Source organism: Lycium ferocissimum, chromosome 11, assembly GCF_029784015.1.
Source record: "Lycium ferocissimum isolate CSIRO_LF1 chromosome 11, AGI_CSIRO_Lferr_CH_V1, whole genome shotgun sequence".
NCBI lineage: Eukaryota > Viridiplantae > Streptophyta > Magnoliopsida > Solanales > Solanaceae > Lycium > Lycium ferocissimum.
In genome coordinates, this window is record NC_081352.1 from 25,690,783 (window position 1) to 25,697,145 (window position 6,363).

Genomic DNA, 6,363 nt, shown 5'->3' on the forward strand with positions numbered 1-6,363 from the left:
GAATTTTTTATAATAAATGTATCATAACGATACTCACTAATCATACATATATTATACATTACTTAAAATTTGATTATACACAAAGATTAAATAATACATATTCCACACATAAGATGAAAAGTATCTTTGTTGTATAATTTAGTAAAAATTTGACATTTTTTGATGGTTATCATACGTCTAGACAAGATCATACAGTAAAATATAACCGTATCTTTTTTGATAGAAAGTGTATATAAAATTTTCAAAATATGTATAAAAACCGTATCATTTTTTGTTTTTATTCATATAAATGTATCATTTTGTTTTAAAAGTGTATATAACCCGTATCATTATTGTATAGAAAGGTATAAACCGATCATTCTTGATGAAAGGTATATAAATTCCAACATAAGATATAAACCGTATCATTTTGAATAGAAAGTGATATACGTAAAAAAAATATATCATACATATACGTATAGAAACCGTACATGGTTTAGAATATGTATCACTACCTATAGTATAGAAAATGTATCAGGTAAAAAACCGTATCATTATTGTGGTATAATAAATGTATAATTAACGATAATTTATGTATAATAAATATATAATTAACGTATGATTTATGTTTAATAAATGTATAATTAATGTATACTTACAAATTTTATTAGTTGTATTTGATATGTTTTTTTTTTAAGTTTTCAGATGGTTACTTAGTATAAAAAATGAAATTTTCCGTATGAATATTATCCCACCGTATATGTATAAAAGTATAAAAGAATTATTATACATATTTTGAGATATTTTGGGGCCAAAACGTATAAATATACAATTATACATGTTTTAATTTTTTAAAGTTCAATCACCGAAGTATAAAATATTATACATGTTTTAAATATTTGTTTTCAATATAATTTTAACCCTTTTAGGGACTTTTCAAATCCACAAAAAAAAAAAAAAAAAAGAGGTTTTTGAGGGCCACAAATACCCTTTTTTTAAGTTTTTGGCACTTGGGCCACAAGATATTTTTTTAAAGGGGGGGGGCCCCCTTTTGGGAATGGCCACGCCAATTTGAAGGACAAAGGGGCCCGGGGATTACTTTCCTTTCCTTTGATGTTTTTTCCCTAAAATTAAATTTTGAATAAAACCTTTTTTTTGACTAAAATATATCAAACGTTTAAGAAAATTAAATTAAAGAAGTACAATATTAATTAGTTTAATTCGATAATTTGGATAAGTACGGAGAGAAAATAGACACCATTCTCAAGGTGCATTTGCAACTACTCATCGCCAATTGAATCGGATAGAGATCAATCGTATTGTGATAGAGTAGTAAGTATTTTTTTCATCATTAACTTAGGTCTCTGGATTTGAGCTCTAGGTATGAAATCATATTTATTAGGGATCATTTTATCTCAATGTGTGTTTTGACGCAAATATGAATTTAGTCAGACTCCGAAACAAGTACCGAAAGCCTAATAGGGCGAAAAAAATGAGAATGGAGAAAAGAGTCCCTTGCCCACTATATTTTACATTTCTTCGTATCCTCCAATAAGAAAATCTAGTACGAATTCCTAACGCACTTTGGACAAACTTCGATTGCTTCGTTATAGCATGGATTGAGAAACTTGATCTACTCCATTATTTATTTAATGCACACATAAATTTTTTCCTAATTATTTTCAAATGCTTCATTATCTGGTTGTCTTAACCCCTAAAAGAATAAAACTTACACAATGGATATTTACACCAAACCAATACAATTTATCATGGTTAAGTGATTTAATGAAGTTAATATATACATTAATTAACCATGGTCAAGTGATGGTTTTATATGTCCAAACACATGTCATGCATCTAGTATTTGATAAAACACGAGGTGTGGTTAAGTATGTTTATTACCACCTAAAGAGATAAAACTACCAAGTTAAGAGGGTCATTGAGACAAAAAAAATAATTTACTGTGCACCGAATAAAATGCTAAGTTCAAGAGGTCTCGAGGTGTTGTGCCTAATTCTTTTGATATTCTTAATCTAGGTTCTGTTATAGGGGTTCCGTCATAAAGGAAAACAAAGATACAAATTACTGTGTCCTCCATGCTTTCCAATTTGTTTGTGTAGTTTGATTTTATGCGAAATTTAAGAAAAAAAAAGAAGATTTTTGACATTTTAAGGTCCTAATATATATAATATTTGTGAGCCAATAAGACTTTTGAAACTAACGAATCCGAACATGTCACAATATTTATGTGGCTTAAAAGCTTCTCATAATAAACGATTGTAAGAGTATTTTTCCCCGTCAACACGAGCGAAATACGTATCTATCAAGGACTCAATGGTTAGAATAACGCGGAGTACAACAACATTCGTGTCTTTGCATGGCAGATGTAAATGTGCTTAATTACATTCGAGTTTAAGTTTTGTGCATTGTCGATATATAAAAATTCTATACCATCAGGTTAAATTAACTTATAACAACTGGTAATTATGTCTTTGTAGCAAGCTTAATACAGGTTAAAAAATAAAGTAATGACTTGCTACAACTAATTAACTGATGATGAAGAAATTCTTTTCATTAGCTGTATATATAACTTAATTCCTTTATATACACTTTCAGTACAGAACTCAATTCCATAAGAAGATGTTAAACAGCTTACACATGTTTGTCCTATTGTACGTACTTCATGACAAGAATTTGCTAGAAAGGTTCCTATTATATAAGTTGTAAGTAGTTGGATGGAAGCCTAACCCCTGCATGCAATATAAATAAGCAACATCTCTAGCCTAAACTGATCATCCAAACACAAATTCAGTTATATAGTGAAAGAAAAAGAAAAAGAGATAATTAAGATGAATATGGAGATTGAGGAAGTGAGTTATCAAGCATTGCCTTTACTTTCATTGAACCATGTTTCTTTGTTGGTGAAAGATGTGTGGAATTCTGTGAGGTTCTATGAAGATGTCTTGGGCTTTTGTCTTATCAAACGCCCTTCTTCTTTCAATTTCCATGAGCCTGGTTAGTGTGGATTCAAAATTTAAATTTGATTCTTTTAATTTTTTTTAGGTTCTTATTTTATTCGAGGCGAATGGAGTATATAATTAATTAATGGGGTTCTAACTGAATTCGGTATTTTTAATACAAAAAACACACACTTAAGTGTTTTCTATAAAAAAAATCCGAATTAGGTTGAACCGTTGATTATACTCCGTTCGCCTCGGAATACAATACATTTGTCATGGGCTAATGTTAAGGCATATTCATAAACTTTTCGACATAAGAGATTAAATACTAATGCATATTAATAAACTTTGATCTGTGCAAGAGTTCGATAAAATTTTGCCTTTGAAATTTTGAAGGCTGTACAATTATGGCATTGGGATTCACTTGCTTGAGAATAAAGCCATGGAGGACTTGGACGTTGAACCACGACCCATTAATCCAAAGGATAACCACATTTCCTTTCAGGTAAACTATTTAGTGATAAATGGAAATTTTAACACACTCTCATTTTTAATTTACTTTAAGAAAGCACCTTTCAATTTTTATTTTTTTTCATATTAAACTTCTCACTGGCTTAATTTCTGAGCTATAAAAATATCATGGCATCTTTAATATCACATTTGAGCCGAGGGAGCTCCAAAATTTCCTCTACCCCATAAAGGTAAAAAGTAAAGCCTGCGTATATCTTGCTCCTCCTAATCTCCACTTGTGGATTAGGCTGAGTATGTTGTTGTTGTTCTTAATACCACAAGTTTTATGATTTCTTGGCATATGCCAAAAGTTTTTTTCCCCTTAAATTTTCTATATCCAGTCAACACTACCATATAAATTGAAAGGAAGTATACAAATTTATTAAAAATAAATAAATTATAACTGTGGTGTTCGAGCTAGCTGACATCCTCTTCAACTATTCTCCTGGCTAGTTACTTGTCACCTCTGAGCAACACGAGTACTGCATATCTCTTGTTCTTAGATAGATGGAAATAAATCATTTCTGGCATGTTTTAGCTTCTGGCAGGATTTAATTTGAGCCCTGGTGCCGTGGGTTTCATCCCATAAGTTTTAGTGGTACTTTTGCTATTTGCCAAAGTCTTTATTTTTAAATTATCTTTGTCCAATCAAACATTGACATATAAATTAAAACCTAGAAAATATTTTTTATAAATTTTCTCTTTCCGGAGTCAAACGCGATAATATAAAGCAAACGGAGGGAAATATGTAATTTTTTATATATATAACGGTGGTATTCGAGCTAATTATAACTTGCACGTTCTTTAATTATTCTCTAGTTACCTCCTACTAGCGAGGATATTGCGTAACTCTTGCACTTAGAAACTTGGATAAGAAGAAATCATCTAATACACAAATTTTTTTGCTTTTATTGGAATTGGAACCCTGGCTTCTCGTGGCTCTCCAATAGCTTTATCGATCACTAAGCCACATGCGATCCTACCATTTTATTTCTATTTTTTTTTTTTTTGATTTTTTTTTTTTTTTTTTTTGTATTGAGCAGTGCACCATTTCGATGTTAATTTGGTGAAGAAGAGGTTAGATGAGATGGAAATGAGGTATGTGACTGCCGTGGTAGAAGAAGAAGGATCAAAGTGGATCAAGTATTTTTCCATGATCCAGATGGATATATATTGAAATGTGTAATTGTGACAACATTCCAATTGTGCCTATTTTTCCAGCTGTGCCCTTAAGCCAAAATTTGGAACCTACAATAAGAAGATGATGCCTATTGCCACCCCAAATTATAGTTGTGGCTTTATGGAGACTCTCATGATGGAAGTTAAGCATGGACATGCTCAACTTTTCCTTCTAAAATATTACTCTATTTTAATTTGAATCTTTGAATATTGAAGGGGAAAAACTGGAGATGTCATTGTTTACATTATAAGTTTGCTCATTCTTACATGCAAAAGATGTGTATTTGCATTTTCAAACTTAATAGTTTGGATATATGTGCAACTATTATGTCATGAATAAAGTATAAGAAAGTTGTGTAATTATTGTTCTGTTTTTTTTTTTTTTTTTTTTGTTCTTTTCCCTTTTGAGTTTGTCTATCCCGATATCCACCCCTACGCAAAGAAAGAGATGAAAATATACTTTTTATATGGGATAAGTTATCCATACTATAGTCTTGATTTTAATACTGATTTCAGCTAATCATACCTTCAACAAACATGGGATCAATTTAACCCCAAATTCAAATCGATAACTCATCTAATTCCCCTACCAAACGACCCCTAACGTTTTGTTGTTATACCAATGCCGGCTTCATCCTTTGGCCTTGCCCCTTAAATTAGACAGCATCAATGTAGCCAACTTTTGAACTCTTATGATATAAAATGGATCTTAATTGGATTTCCACCAAGGAACATGAAAAGAGGTTAGAATTTGCTATTTAAGGCCTTTTGACTGTAGCACAATACACAAAATTGTTAGAAAATAGAAATTACTAAAGCTTTGTATCTTTCTTCTACTTTTGAAGAAGGCCTATATGAAATGAAATGAGTATCTATTTGGTTCATATGTATCATTAAGCTCAACTATCCGTGTTGAAGATTGCCAAGATTGATTATGAACTGCCAATTCATGTAATTACCCAGTTATCAACTTGGTAAATTTTCTCTATATTTTAGGAGGATATAATTAAAATACAAATGTACGTAATTTCTAGGACTAAATGTTCTTCACCAACTATTATGAGTAGGGGTAGGGCATAGAGTCGCACCTTATTCAGCTTCGACTCAACTTATTTGTATTTTAGCAAGCGTATTAAGGTTTTTGATCAAAGTTTAACTTGCTCAATTAAAGCTCTATCAAAACTTGGACTATTAAGACCATATCGGCCACAATTTGTTGTCTCGCTTGAGTTACCTTTTAAACCGTAATAGTCACCTATTAATTAAGCTAAGAAATTAGTAACTTCATTATTTTTATTATTAATAATTACTTAATAAATTTATAATTTTATACTTTATTTTAAACGAGTTATAATTAAGATTTAAGACCACTTTATGGGTGGTGAAATGTAATTAAAATTCAAATGTTTAGAATTCAAAAATTAATGAAATCCAATTTAGTATAAAAATTTTGAATTTATTTATATATTCTCTTGAAAATTTTAAATTAATTATATTCTAATTAAAATTCTAAATTAAATTAATATAATATATATAATTCAATCACATTTTGAGTTGATTGAATTCAATTGAAGACAAAAAAGTGAAATTATCCTTTCATTTTATTTATTACTACGCAATATCCTAGAAGATGCGTGCCTTAGGTGGAAAAATGATACAGATTGATGTTTTGACAAATAAGGAATCCGAGGATGACAAATTGATAATCTAAATTTACCTAAGCAAGCTAAGCTAC

At 30.1% G+C, this 6,363-nt stretch overlaps 1 pseudogene; it reads left to right on the forward strand.

Moving 5' to 3' along the window:
* Positions 1–2,779: 2,779 nt before the first annotated feature.
* On the forward strand, positions 2,780–4,991 carry LOC132037501 (glyoxylase I 4-like; annotated as a pseudogene).
* The last annotated feature ends 1,372 nt before the right edge of the window (positions 4,992–6,363 follow it).